This window comes from Mustela erminea, chromosome 2 (genome assembly GCF_009829155.1).
Source record: "Mustela erminea isolate mMusErm1 chromosome 2, mMusErm1.Pri, whole genome shotgun sequence".
Classification (NCBI taxonomy): domain Eukaryota; kingdom Metazoa; phylum Chordata; class Mammalia; order Carnivora; family Mustelidae; genus Mustela; species Mustela erminea.
The window spans coordinates 152,174,012-152,190,332 of NC_045615.1; the positions used below are offsets into that span (position 1 = coordinate 152,174,012).

At 39.5% G+C, this 16,321-nt stretch overlaps 1 pseudogene; it reads left to right on the top strand.

Annotated features, from left to right (window-relative positions):
* The first annotated feature begins 2,337 nt into the window (after window positions 1-2,337).
* Window positions 2,338-3,443, top strand: LOC116582732 (annotated as a pseudogene).
* The last annotated feature ends 12,878 nt before the right edge of the window (window positions 3,444-16,321 follow it).

A 16,321-nucleotide genomic window follows, 5' to 3' on the forward strand; every position in this document is an offset into this window, starting at 1 on the left:
GAAATTACTTTTTAAATACAACAGCAAAGGCATGATCCATGAAAGAAATAAATGATAAGCAGGTCTTCACTAAAATTAAAGCTTTCTGCCTGCAAAATATACTATCAAGAGATGAAAAGACAAGCTACAGATGGAGAAAAATATTTGCAAAAAGTACATAATAAAGACTATTACCCAAAATATACAAAGAACATTTAAAACTCAGTATGAAACAAACAACCCAATTAAAGAGTGGGCCAAAACTTTAACTGGCACCTCACCAAGTAAGATACATAGATGGCAAATGAGCACATGAAAACGAGCTTCATATCATGTATCATCAGGGAAATGCAAACCAAAACAATTAGAAACCACTATACACTCATTAGAAGGATCGAAATCCAAAACTGACAACAGCAAATGTTGACAAGGATGAGGAGCAACAGAAACTCTCATTCTTTGCTGGTGGGAATGCAAAGTGGTACTACCACTTTGGAAGACACTTGGGAAATTTCTTACAAAAGTTAATACTCTTACCATACTATTCAGCAATCTCACTCTTTAGTATTTACTCAAAGAAGTTGAAAAAAAAAGTATGTTTACACAAAAAATCCACATTAAAAAAAGTTTGTAAAAGCTTTATTAATAATTGCCAAAACTCTGAAGCAATCAAGACATTCTTCAGTAGATAAATAGATAAACTGGGATACATCCAGACAGTGAATTACTGTTCAGCACTAAAAAAAAAAAAAATATGATCTATTTAAGCCAGGAAAAAACATGAAAGAAATTTAAATGTATATTACTGGGTAAAAGAAGCCAATCTAAAAAGGTTACATACTATATGATTCCAATCATATACAACATATCACCTATAACATTCTGGGAAAAGGCAAAACTATGGAGACAATGAAAAGACCAGTGCTTGCCAGGGATTTGGGGGGCATGGGATGAACAGACAGAGCACAGAAGATTATTAGGGCAGGGAAAACGTTCTGTATACTATAATGATGGATACAGGTCATTATACATTTGGCCAAACGCACAGAATGCACAATGCCATTTAGACTGTACCCTAATATAAACTAGGGACCTTGCATCACACAATGATGTGTCAATGTAGGTTCATCACTGGCAACAAATGCATCACTCTGGTCGGGGATTCTGATAATAGGGGAGGTTGTAGATGTGTGGGGCAGGGAGTATATGGGAAATCTCTGTACCTTCTCTTTTCTTTGCAAGATATTTAGCTAGTTAGTTAGTTAGCTATTTTAGAGAAAAAGGGTGTGTAAGAGTCGGGGGTAAGGGCAGAGGGAGAGAGATTCTCAATCTCAAGCAGATTCCCTACACAGGACTCAATCTCACGACTCTCAGTCTCAAAACCCTGAGATCATGACCTGAGCTGAAATCAAGAATCCTACGCTTACCCAACTGAGCCACGCATGTGCCCTCGGACCTTCTGCTCAATACTGTTGTGAACATAAAACTACTCTAAATATTCAAGTCTGTTAAAATAGTTACCAAAAAACATGATTTTGCCCTTTGGTGTCCACCTCTAAGAATTTATCCCAAATATACACTGGAAAAGTATGAAATTACTTGTAAACATTATTTATTGTGAACTTATTTGTAAAATCAATTACTAGAAACAACCAAAATATCATCAACAATTTTGCTAAAGTAGCCGGATACAAAATCAACATACAGAAATCAATTATTCTTTTACACTAATGATAAAGAATTTGAAAATAAATAAAACCATCCCATTCACAATAATATCAAAAAATAAATTAACTACTTAGGAATAAACTGAACACAAGGAAGTAACGATCTCTACAATAAAAACTATAGAATTTAGCCGGAAAGATGGAAAGATACCCTGTGTGCTTGGATCAGAATAATATATTGTTAAAATGGCCATACTGCCCAAAGCCTTCTACACATTCAACACAATCCCAATTCAAAATACCAATAACATTCTTCATAGAATTAGAAGAAAGAACACCAAAATTTGTGTGGAACCACAAAGGGCCCAGAAGAGGCAAAATAATCTTGAAAAAAAAAAAAAAAGAACAAAGCCAGAGGTACCATGCTTCTGAATTTCAAACTATACTACAAAGCCATGCTAATAAAAATAGCACTGGCACAAAAACAGACATGCCAACCAGTGGAAAAGAGTAGAAAGCCCTGAGTCAAATTCCAGTATACACAATCAACTAATACTTGCCAAGAAAGTCAAAACGGCCAATAAGGAAAAGACTGGCTCTCCAATAATTAGTGCTGGGCAAATGAGAGAAACACGCACAGACCAAAGAAATTGGATCCCTATCTCGCATTACTCACAAAAATTAACTCAAAATGGATTCCATCAGTAGCAGAGAGCAGACCCCAAACAGCCTGGGCAGCCCCGCCACCTGCGCACGCTGGGTTACCAGCAACCCCCACCCACGGGAGGAGCCCAGCCGCCGCAGGCACCCAGGCACCATCGCCGCGGCCCTAAGCACAAAGGCTGAGACCCAGCAGCCACCCACCACCCGCCCTCAGTGCGGCCTACACCAGGCCCCACACCATGGGCAGCAGCCCTGCAGCCTCGCATGGGGGACACCTGCCAGCAGGGACAGAAAGATCATCACAAGGGAAGGCTTTGGGAGCAGTGAATGGTTCACTCTAAGAAGCGTAAATGGTTTCATCAACAGGAACCGCACGGAAGGAGATGTATTTGTACCCCAGACTGCCATAAAGACCCGCCCCAGGAAGTACCTTCCCAGTACAGGAGATGGAGAGACTGAAGTTTGCTCTTGCTGAAGGAGAAAAGGGTGCAGAGGCAGCAAATGGGACAAGCCCCGTGGAGTTCCAGGGCAAGGCAGTAAGCAGGCAGTGGACTCTAACCATTACAGGCACTGTGCACGGGCCAGGGGTCCTCCACGGAATTACCCAGAGAATTACCAGAATACTGAGAATGGGAAAAGCAGAAGGGATTGGAGAGTGCCCCCCTACCCCCAAGGCCGGGCCCAACAGCACAGGCCTTACCACAGGCGGGGTTCAAACCTTAGGACTTGCAGAGACCCTGTGGGCGTGGACCACAGACTTCAACCCTCCCGTGCAGGGAGAAGTGATGGAAGCTGCTGACGACCAGCGTGCAGGAGAACCAGGCAGACCAGTGAGACAGTATGTTCGGGCGTTACAGACCGTGATTGCGCGGAGTGCCTCCTCGCCAAGAACAGCCTGGAGAGATGCACTGAAGATAAGGAAAATCCAGGAGATGAGACCCAAAGTCAATACCCACGTCACCGTGGTTACCGCCGCAACTTCAGTTACCGAAGCAGATACCCAGAAAACCCTCAACCAAAAGATGGCAAAGAGAAGCCGTGTATCCACCCGCTGAGAATTCCTCGGCTCCCAAGGCAGAGCAGCGCGGGGCGGAGTACGTGCCGGCTTACATCTCTCCCACCTGCCTGGTTTAGTCACCCCACAAGAAGCGAATACAAAATTCCAGCAATAAGAAATGAACAAAAGATTGGAGCTGAAGACCGTAAGTGCTTGCTTTTTTTCCATTGACCAGAGGGTAGAACTATCTGCATTATCTAGGCAGCATGGAGTTTTTATTATTTTTACCTAAAGACGTCTCTTTCTGGTAATGACAAACGTGTTTTTTAAAAATCCTCATTTTTCTCAATACATTTGTAAAGATTTTTAAATTGTTTTATATCTCTCTGGCCAAGTTGATATTTTTGAGAACCTCATTTTTAATTTGTATAACAGAACGCAGCTTGATATTAAAAAAAAAAAAAGTCAATGAATGGCAAGCACCTGTTAGTAAAGGTCTTAAATAATTGTCAAAAAAGGTAACTCAAAATAGATCAAAATAGATCAAAGACTTAAACATGGACCTGATACCATAAAACTTGAAGGAGAAAATGTAGGGAAAAAGCTCTTTGATACTGGTCTTGACAGTGATTTCTTAGACATGAAACTAGAAGGACAAACAACAGAAGCAAACAAATGGGACTAAATGAAACTCAAAAACTTTTGTACAATTAACAATTAACAAAATTAAAAGAGAACCTATAGAATGGGAGTAAGTTTTTGCAAACCATATTTGGATAAAGGGTTAATATCCAAAATATATAAAGAATATATAAAGATTATATAAAATCCAAAATATATAAAGAACTTAATAACAAAAAATATTCTGATTAAAAAATGGGCAGAATAACTAAATAGAGATTTTTCCAAAGAGGACATCCAAAGGCCAGACACACAAAAAGAGCTCCCAACTAATCACCAGGGAAATACAAATCAGAACCATAAAGAGATGTGGTTAGAATGTTAGCCTCACACCTGTTCGGATGACTACCATCAAGAAGATATAACAGGCGCTGGTGAGGATGTAGTGAAAAGGGACCCCTAATACACAGTTGGTGGGAATGTAAATTGGTCTATAACTATGGGAAACAATATAGAGACCCCTCAAAAAATTTAAAGTAGATCTCTCATACAGTCGAGCAATTTCACTCGTGTGTGTGTGTGTGTGTGTGTGTGTGTGTGTGTGTGTGTATTTCGCCTCTGGGTATATATATGCACGTTTCATATACATATATATTTGTATTTGCATAAACTCAAAACTGATCTTTAGTGTTTGGAGTGAGGGTTGATGGGAGAACTGAAGACACATAAGAAATAAATGCAATGTTTGGTCTCTGGATCTTAATTTTACCCAACCAGCAAAAAAGGCATTTTTTAGACAAAGAAAAACTTATGTATGAGCTATTAAATGAATTATTAGTTTTGTGAGACGTAATGTCATGGGTGATGGAAGACGTTGACCTTTTCTAGGAATTCGTATTGTTGCACGTTATGATAAAGTGATGTAACACTGAGTATTTATTTTAAAATGCTTTTGCTTTTGAAAACATGTTTGAAATTTCTTCAGCAAAATAAAAGGAGATATCGATAAAGCTGGGTTGGCAAAATATTGGTCATTCTAACTCTTAATGGCATATATGAAAGTTTATTATAATATTCTACTTTAGTGTATGTTTGAAATGTTTCCTAATTTAAAAAATTCTAAAAAATTAATTGAACATAATATGGGATACTCACAAATACACCTAATTGAAAGAACAAGAGAGAAGGGGGAAGAGGAAGAGACGGAGGGAGAGGAAAGGAATGTCCTACGGGGAGTTTGAGATTCCGGTGCAACAGGTCAGAAGTCAGGCAGAGGTGTTTGCATTTTTAGTGAACATGTACAGGTGCTTCTGATGCAGGAGGTCCCTGGACCTCATATTTTTGAGAAACACTAGCCAAGGCTTAAGTATAGTGTGGATTGACTGAATTATCCATGGTATGATGCAAAGAGAGCAGGCTATAGAAATAAGAGGCTTCAGTTCAAATCTATGCTCAGTCACTTACTGGCTTTAAACATTGGTCAAGGTGCTTCATCTTTACCCCTAAAATAGAGAGAACAATATATATGCCAGATTACTATGAGGTTTATATGAGATAGATATACAGAGCTTCTAGATCCTTTAGAATCTCCCCATTAATGGGTAGAAGCGCACACTAATACATTCCCCAGAACCCAGGTGCAAAATTAAATCAGTTTGCAAACTGAAGGATAGCAGTTGCCCATAACAGGGAAATTCTCTATTCAGAGAGATACAGAAACAAAATAAATTAGGGAAACAAAATACTTCTCTATTATCATCAAATTCCAAATTAAAACTTTTGATACTGCTGTTGTTTTATTTTGGTTACATTCTCTTAAGCTTAGAATTCCATATGATCAAATAAATTACAACGCAAGACACTTTCCTTTGTAAACCTAGTATGTATAATACAGCTAATGTTCAGTAGGTTTGCATAAAACTAAGTCATGCCTGATAATATGAGGGGTGTGTGTGTATGTATCATCTACTCAGCATACTTGAAGTGGCCACCAGTTTAATTCACCAGTTCAAATACTGATCTGATCTCCCTTCCCAGACAAACACTGTACTCACAGTGGAATCTTGAGAGACATAATAAGGCCAGAATGGTCTCAATTCTGCAGAGTATGGAGACAAGGATGATCCAAAGGCAATGGCCAAGGGATAAAGCAAAGCCAATGTAGTCCATGAAACTGGATCATCCATCTCTAGAAGTTCGGCAAAGTAGAATTCTTGTACAAGGCCAGGAACATAAGACAGAACAAATGACTTAAACTGAAAGAGTCCCAGAGTCTGGAGTTGAACACGTGCATAAAACCTGTGATTCTGGTTATGATTAGGGAAGAATCCTTCAAAGGTGTGCCCAAACTGGCTCAAAAAGACCAAGAAACAGAAAAATGCATTTTTAGTTCAACAGAATATTCAGTATTCAAATTAACTAGTTCTTTATCCAAGATCAGAATTAAGTCTGTATCTGAATATTCAGTTTGTTGTTGTTATTGTTGTTGTTTAATGAATTCCTGCTACTTCCCTTGTACAGTTTTAGTGACTGAGGCTACCCAAATGAGTCCAAGGATAGCCTCCACTTGAGAGAAACAGCAATTTCATCCAGGAGATGACCAATAAATAAAATCAATAATTAGGGTACGCATATGAAGCTAGTGTGAGATTATCACTCCACAAAAGTCAGGTGTAAGGAACGTCATAGTTCTTCACTTTTTCTAAATACATAAATCTATTCTAAGTCCACATCTGCCTATATGACAAGAAATGATAATATTAATCATGTAAGAAGAGACCACCCCTTCAGATAGTCACAAAAAATTGAGAGCGTTATGCAAGCAGATATATTCAAGAGAGGGTACTCAGGTCTTCAGGTTATGCTGGTCACCGTTGGTAGGTATACTGAACAGTCCTGAAGAGGCCTTAACGCACGTGGCTCCACTGGTTCTGGGCAAAATGTGGCCAAGGAGACTATCCCTAGGTGTGCAACATAAACATTCTCTCCCGAGGTCCAGCCTGTGTCCCAGGGAGCCCCAGAGGAGGAAAACACTGTCCTCATGGAAGATTCCTTGTAACTAGCTAACTTTACCCATCTCTGTCTCTGATATTTGGACGTGGTTTCCTCTGACACAGTCCTGCTGCGGAGCTTCTGTGGCTTCTGAAAACCTACGTGAAGGGGTGCCTGGGTTGCTTAGTCGTTAGGCATCTGCCTTCAGCTCAGGTCATGATCCCAGGGTCCTGGGATCAGGCTCCCCACTCAGTAGGAGGAGGCCTGCTTCTCCCCCTCCCACTCCCCCTGCTTATGTTCCCTCTCTTGCTGTGTCTCTCTCTGTCAAATAAATAAATAAAATCTTTAAAAAAAGAAAAAAAATCCTATCTTCTGGGGATCTGACACACTTTCCTTCCAAAGCTGAAACACCGTTACTATTAAAATTTTTTCTTCCAAACCTAAAATACCAATGCTAGTAGGAGAACCCTAAGAAAAAAAGAACTTAAAAGACTACATCCTTGGGATAGAAAAGGGAAAATATCTACAGCAACAAGCAAGAAGCCCAAATCAATACTCTGATAGACTTAATTTATCTAAGTGACGTAGCACTAAGTGCTTTGGAGAAAGCAGCACTGTGTTAGTGGCAAGAACACTCAGTATTGAATCATCATATACATATTTGAACCCCAGCTCTAGTACATGCCAATTTTGCGACCTGAAGCAAGTCACTCATTCTGTCCTGCCCTCGGGCTTCTCTACTGTAAAGCAGGAATGATGACATTTATTTTCACCAAATTATGGAGCGGTTTTGAGGATCTGCTCAGAGAAGATATGTGAAGACAGTTTGTTAATTGGAAAGCAACTAAACAAATGTAGGTGTTTGGATACTATAGAAATAAAATGAGGTAAGAAATCAGTGTGTGCTAGACCTGCCACCGAAAACTTCACGGTGGAAACAGAGCTAGTTCAATGTTTTTGGAGAGATGGAATTTAGACAGAAAGAAAAGAGAGTATTTGGGGAAGAAACAGGCAAGAGTAAAGGGCAGGCCAGCTGCCAACCTATTAAGGGCCTTTGTACTTACTACCACTAACTGGCCAGAGTACAAGGGCTTCGTATAGGGACAGGTCAAGAATTAGGCAAGAAAGGATTCTTTTCTTAGGCAGGAAAATCTCTGCAGTTGTGAGCCATGAGCCTCCAGGAACTAGGGGATCTCAGCAGCCCAGTGTTGCACCAACTGAGGCTTATTTTTCTAGCGAGAGGCATCATTGGCCTTAGAACTCTGGTATCCTGAATGCTAGAAGATGTTCTGTTTTCAGTTCTGTGTGAGTGTGTACGTGTTCACATGCACGTGTTTTAAGGCATTGACTCAATATCAACAACAGTAACAATAAATACTTTTTTCTCCATTAAAAAAAGAAAAAGATTAAAAAAAAGAAATTCTGTATTATCAAGAAACAAAATAAGCACTCCTTTAAATTTTGTTACTAACATATACTTAATCCATATTAAAAAGTAATAGAAGTGGGGGCACCTGGGTGGCTCAGTGGGTTAAGCCTCTGCCTTCAGCTCAGGTCATGATCTCAAGGTCCTGGGATCGAGCCCCATGTCGGGCTCTCTGCTTGGCAGGGAGCCTGCTTCTCTCTCTCTCTGCCTACTTGTGACCTGTCTGTCAAATAAATAAATAAAATCTTTTTTTAAAAAGTAATAGGAATGATATCGATAATATAAAAACAGAAGAAAGCATTTTGAAGGGTACAGTTCAAGATAAAAGCATAGGGGAATCCTGAACCTCTTTCCATGGACACAACAAATCTACAACTACATATGCAACAATTCCATCTGAAAAAAAACTTTTTTAACTAGCTGAACATGTCTTCACAACAAAAAATTAAAGGGCCATATCCAGACAGGTGGAAGACACAGAGACTTTCTCATCAAAAACCTGACCCCCAGCACAGCAACTTAGAATTTGAAGAAATCAGGAAGAATCTGACAAATGTGGAGCTTCTCCCTGGGGTGAAGGGGGTTTGTGCCCCACTTAAGTCACCTCAACCCTGCACCAAAGAAATGAGCCACCACAACATCTGGTTTTGACAACCAATGGAGCTTATGTCCAGAAAAAACATAGGGCTATAGGAAATAGAGATTTTGCTAGTAGAGGGCTCAAGCACAGATTCATTCACTCAAGGATGGGCCACCAAAGCAACATACTGAAAAATGCCTAGACCATATGTAAAGGTCCCACTAAAATTTCAGAGAAGAAACTATTGTCAAAGTCACTGCTTCGACGTTTGTGAAGATATCCATAGTCGATAGAATTTGAACAACAGATTTGTTCCAAGGCATATCTGTATTATTCTCTGTAAGGTTGCCTTATCTGAGATGGTTTAATAAGTAAGAAAGTAAGCCAACAGTCTAAGTTAAGGAGAAAGCTCTGAATTGTAGGCTTAGAACATTGGAACATCATCAGGGATTAGCTAAAATATCCCACAGACATTTACCTACCATTGTATTTCACTATGTAAAGTACTTAAGGTCTTATTTTAGTCTCTGACATACATCAAAATTATTACAAATTAAACGTTACACTACTGTATTATATGAGCCTCAATGTATGTATGTTACCACAGACGTTATCTATTAGTCCCTTCTAAAAAATGATCCTTCCTGAATCTGGGGAGAAAAAAAAAAAAAATGAGTTTAATAAGCAAAGGGAGAAAACCATGTTGACATTTTTAAGACATTTTTCATTTCCTTCTGAAGATTATTTTTTTTAACCTAGCAATTTGACAGCCTGCCCCTATGCACATATACATGTGAAGAACATACTTAGATGTATACGCATCTTGAATCTGCTCCCTTTGGATTAACAGCTAAGCAAACTTGCTCCACAGGGTAAGCAAATCAGCAAATGACTTAAGGTCTATTGAGATTCTTAACAGGAAAGCCAAAAAAAGCAGGCATTAATAAATGATTTAGGGGGCACCTGGGTGACTCAGTTGGTTAAGTGTCCAACTCTTGATCTCAGCTCAGGTCTTGATCTCGGGGTCATGAATTCAAGGGAGCCCATGCTGGATGTGAAGCAGGCAGGAAGAAAGAAAAAGGAAAAAAAGAAAGACAGACAGACAGACGGCAGGGGTGGGGGAGGGATGGAGAAAGGAAGGAAAGTTGGAAGGAAGGAAGGAAGGAAGAAGGAAAGAGAAAAGAGAGAGAAAAAGAGAGAAAGAAACAAAATGAGGAACATTAGACTTAAGATACAGAAACTGCACTGGCAAGTTTATCACAGATTATCTCTTAGAGGTAATCATTATGCAGGTAAGGAAATGAGACCAAATGAAATTAAGTTATTTGTTTTGGGCCATTTGCCTATCTAATTGCTACATCAGCACAAGAACACAGCTCTTCTGAATCCCTATCACACTAAAACCATCTACCTATGAATCAGGCAAGCTGTGGTCATAAGGCTGTGGCTTTACTCCAGGATAGAAACAGTTCATCCTCCCCCCCCGCCCCCCCCCAATGGGAAAGACCTAACTGAGTCCCTAAAGTTAAGCAGGTAAAATATTTTAGATGGTTGGTTATACAGCACCAGTTCTAGAAAATGATATATTGGGACGCCTGAGTGGCTCAGTCGGTTAAGTGGCTGCCTTTGGCTCGGGTCGTGATCCCAGGGTCCTGGGATCGAGTCCCGCATCGGGGTCCTGGCTCGGCTGGGAGCCTGCTTCTCCCTCTCCCTCTGCCTGCCTCTCTCCCTGCTTCTGCTCTCTCTCAGTCAAGTAAATAAATAAAATCTTTTTAAAAAAATGATATATTTTACCAGGGTACAGAAAACAACAATTATAAATAAGATGCTTCCTCCTGCCAATAACAATAATGCTGCCACAATATATATCAAAATATATTAAGATTTTTAAGGTCCCTGATTTTTTTTATATTTTTTTAAATACTTTATTTATTGACAGAGAGAGATCACAAGTAGGCAGAGAGGCAGGCAGAGAGAGAGAAGAGGGGAAAGCAGGCTCCCTGGGGCTTGATCCCAGGACCCTGAGATCATGAGCTGGCCTGAAGGCAGAGACTTAACCCACTGAGCCACCCAGGTGCCCCAGGTCCCTGATATTTTAAAAATTACCTGATTACAAGACAAGTAATAAAGTATAATCTCTACACAGTGCTTCACAATTTGTAAGTTATTTCATATACATTGTCTTATGAAGCCATCCAATGCGGGATTTAATTCCTACTCATCCTTCAGTTATTAGTTGAGAAACTGCTTCAGCTGGGAAGCCGTCCCCAACCTCTACAGACCGAATCAGTGGCCCTGCCATGTGCTTCTCTAGCAATCCACTTCCTGGTCTCCCATGTCATCTCTCCATTCGAGTTCTCTGGACACGGAAACTGTTTCTGTCTCATTCACCACTGTACACTCAACACCTAGTAGCATCCCTGGCACACACTAAATATTAAATGACTGTTTGCTGATAAAGAAATAAATGAGCAAAACAAATATCTAACAACTTGGGATTGAAGAGAAAAAAAGAAGTTCAAAATGTCAAGAGTTCACTATAGAAGACAGCTATAGACGCTGAGAGTCAGGTCCTCTAAGTAGGTATCTCCCCCATCCCTGCACGAACAAATTTTCTAAAACCTCCAGACATTATCATAATGGCTTCAGCAGCTGCAGCTCGAATAGAGCAATGAGGATGAAGCAGGAATACTGATGTCTTTAGTGCATGTGTATGTGTTTGTGTATTTTTTCCCCCATCTACCAAAATGTTTTTAAGTCACAAACTGCCTGAAAGCTTCCTTTCTAGCAAATCGTACTACTGCTATTCAGTAGGAACAATTTGCTTTGGGTACATTTTGTACCATAGTTGTATACATTAGCTCCCTTTTATCAAATATACAGAACACACTAGAAGAAAGATGGTAGGGATTATCTCCTCCCTATGACTTTGTAAACCTCACAGAAGGGCTCGCAGGTCTGGGAAGTGACAGATAGGGGATTTTATCTTCAACAAAATAATCACAAATGTAGTTAAACCAACTACACGCTAGGGGCCCATACTGATTTGTAATGGGAAGTAAAAGTCACACGGCCCCGGTCAGAATGTGGCTTTTTCAATCCCAGGATAGCTGATCAATAAAATAATTTTGGCACCACTTAGGCTAGAATAAAATGGCTAACAGAAATATAGACTATAACTAACAACCAAATTTCTGCATCCAATAAATGATACTCTTTTTCTCACTTTCTCCCCTCCCCTACTCCGTCCCTCTCCCTTTTAAGCCCTCCCAGGAATCATCTGTCACCCCTGCAAACCCAAATGGCTGACTTTAAAAATACATGTTTATAAAATACTCATACTACGTTCTGCCTCTTAGACTCCCTTGAAATAAAGCAGCCGTAATCTCTGTGACAGTTGCCACCATTAATGCCGATCATAAAAGCTGGTAAAGAGGCAGAAATGCTGATTTACCATTCATCGCTATGCTCATATATCCTCTTTCTAATAAAAATCAGTGAAATTATTACTTTCTGAGAGCTTAGCGCTGCAACATTTGTATTTCGAACCTCCTCTACTGTAAGATTTCCACGTTCCCCGTGCTATTTTTTCCTTCCCGAGGAGCTGCCAGTGTAAATGTGCCACACTTGGGCTCTACAGCATACTGAGCTGAAAGAGCATATGTCCCACATCCACAGTGGAAAATTTGGTGTTTAGGGAGCAATGAAGACAGCTAGAACTCAGACTTAAAGATAAATGCTGTTTGAGACTCCAGTTCTGTTTATAGATATAATTTGAAAAGCTTAGATATCTTTCTTTTTAAAAAAAAAAAAAGATTTTATGTATTTATTTGACACAGAGAGATCACAAGTAGGCAGAGAGGCAGGCAGAGAGAGAAGAAGGGAAGCAGGCTCCCTGCCAAGCAGAGAGCCCGATGCGGGACTCGATCCCAGGACCCTGAGATCATGACCTGAGCCGAAGGCAGCAGCGTAACCCACTGAGCCACCCAGGCACCCTTAGATATCTTTCTTGTAAGAATTTTTACTCCCAAGATTTGGGTAAAAAGAGTGGTGCTACAATGTTTGATAGGAATAATAACTTATTCTTAATTTCTCCTTTATTTAAGTTTTATCTAACACATTAAAGTAAATGAAGTCAAACAGCACTAAAAGCAGATAGCAATAAGGTGTACCAAAAGCTGAAATCAGGGCGCCTGGGTGGCTCAGTGGGTTAAGCCGCTGCCTTCGGCTCAGGTCATGATCTCAGGGTCCTGGGATCGAGTCCCACATCGGGCTCTCTGCTCGGCAGGGAGCCTGCTTCCCTCTCTCTCTCTCTCTCTGCCTTCCTCTCCATCTACTTGTGATTTCTCTCTGTCAAATAAATAAATAAAATCTTAAAAAAAAAAAAAAAAGCTGAAATCAGTGACATAAGTATCTGGCTAAGATGTAGGACTCCAAAAACACATGATATAAATTTGATTTAGCTTAATGCTTTATGTAGTACTTTAATTTAACTCAGAATTACATTGTAGAGACACTGAGAGTTTTTAAATGAGCTTTGACCTAACCATATTAGCAATTGTAAAACTGTATCCCCTCCAGAAAATCAGAATCATTCAATGGGAAAGAATCATTTCCACCCCACCCCACCACACCACCGCCACACATGCCTTGAATGGTGCCTACACACTCCTGCCTTAAAGAAACCCAAAAGACAAAAGTCCAAAATAGAACATTGTTTCATGTTACTTCAATACAATCATATCCCCCATCCAAAATACAAAGTCATAATGTCAATTTCGCAACTTATTTACTTCCTTTATTCTGTCCTTTAGCAAATGTATATTGAGTACTTACTAGGCAGAAGTCAATCTGCTTGATGTTAGAGATAGAATGAAGAACAAAACAGATACAATGTATTTTATCTTTTTTTTTAATTTATTTATATATTTATTTGACAGACAGAGATCACAAGCAGAGAGGCAGGCAGAGAGAGAGAGGAGGAAGCAGGCTCCACGCTGAGCAGAGAGCCCAATGCGGGGGCTTGATCCCAGGACCCTGAGATCATGACCTGAGCTGAAGGCAGAGGCTTAACCCACTGAGCCACCCAGGCACCCCAATGTATTTTATCTTTTAAGAGTAGAAATTTAGGGAAGATATAACTAAAAAGCAAAGTTACTTGAGATGGTCTTCAGGGTCATAAAAGTATAGTATTAGGTGATAAAGCACATTGTGATATTCAGAGGTACCTCATCTCACATTATATTAATATCGTGTGTGACATATATCTCCCCAGTAAATTTAACGTCACTGCCCCTTCCTAGTGATTGAAATGTGATGAAGCTATTCTACTAAACTTTTTACTCAGTTCTGTCTGAAATACTCTGGGAGGGAGTTACAAAATTTAAACAGTTATTAAAATAGACTCGGAAGACAAGATTGTGGGCTTTTTGGAGGGAATGGGATTGAGGGACAGGCACATAGCCGATAATCTGGATGCATGCACGGATGCATGGAGAAGAAACTCATAAAGGAAGTGTCCTTAATTTCAACACAAACAACAAATAATAACTAAGTGTCCACTGGGATACAGACATAGATTTAGAGCTCAAAACATATAATAATAATTAACTTTACTGAGTATTTACTAAAAGTGCCAAGCGCTGTACTAATAATTGTTATATGCATTTCCTGGACTGATGTTCACAACAATCTCATGTAGCACTTATTGTTATTCTCATGTTGCAGATGAAAAGCTATAAAGATTTTTTTTTAATTTCCTTGTCTGAGGTCACAGAGTTGGCAAGGGATTAATGTCGACATATTCACTCTATTCTTCTACATCTTATTTTGATAGATGCGCTATGTATATAGATCAGCTTCCAATCTATTGAGCGGGAAGGTTCCAGATAAATATGCTAATAAAATGTAAGCTAAATGCCATGAAACACTATAAATGAAGAAATTTTATATTGTCTCAAAGAAGTAAATATCACACCTAGCTGATCCTATAAAAATCGGTGGCGCAAGGACTCAGTGACCACATTCAGCAACACTATTCCAGGTCCTACCAAAGCATCTTCTGTGAAACAACTTACTCTACTATTTCAACTGAAATACACTATTTCTCTTTCTTCATTTCAAATTTAGCTGATCTTCCCTTTATCTGTTTATGGAATGTTTTGTACATATCTTCTATTATTATCATTTGTTTATAGATCTACTTTCCCCAGTAGATAAAGTGTCCTGCAGGTAAAGACGCACTGCAGACTTTCTCCCTCGGTAACAGTCTGCAGCAAATAGCCAATACATGTACATTCAGTAAACAGTAAGGTGTCTTAGGAGCCAGACAGATGTAACACAATAGCACGGCCTCAATTTAAATGCAATAATTGTAACTCAACTCGACATTAAAAGACTTCTTAAGGCACAAAGACTTTTGAGATGACAGGCATTCGGGCATTATTGTACTACAGTTTCAAAGAGCTCACTACTGTACTATAATGAATGGGAGGCTAGAACACTTAAAACTAATATTTTCTCAAACATGATGCATATATCTACAAGGAGGCAGATTAAAAATGGCAAATACGTGCTAGGTGTGCTATGATATTCCTCTTCTACCCAAGACGAGACACTGCTCATCAATCATGACATTCATTTCTTCTGAGCTCCGGCTGATCCTTGGCAGCCTTTTCAGTGTGACATTCGAGCATTTCACGCCGATCGACAGGCACTTCATTATCACTTAACACTCACTTGTCACGCTTGACCCGGATCAAGTCACATAACTTTCCAATCTGTAACATTTTAGCATTTAGGACTTCTCCTTCCAATGAGGAAAGAAAGCACTTGGGTATCTCAGGGAAATCTTAGATAACCAGGGCTCCAGATTTTATTTGAGCCAGCTGGGTCCCAAGGGCCAGTCTATAGACATTGCTGATCTGCAATTGATTTTTCACCACTTCACGGGGAAAAGAGTAGAAGAGAAAAACAGTGTACATACTAATCTGGCTGACTGCATTAGAATCACCTGGGGAGCTTTTTAAATATATAGATCACAGTCTCGAGTCAACATCTCTAGGGATCATGTCCAGAAACTATATATGTATATTATGAAGTGCAGTCAGAGTTAAGTACTGCTGAATATTTGTGTCTGTAGGCCTATTTTCAATTGCGTATTTTTGAAAACAAAAGACAGTTTTCTAATATGTCATTTTTATCATTCTTAAATTTTATCTTCTATTTGTGAAATAATGGATAGTGAGGGTACTTTGGATTACTTTTTTAATGCCATCCTAAGCAAAACAGAGTTGGAACTGCTATACAAGTTCCTTTTTTCTAAAAATGTTGCTGATCTTTTAAACCCAACGCTCTGAAAAACCAAGATTCTAGCCATATCCACTTCTCAAATTAGA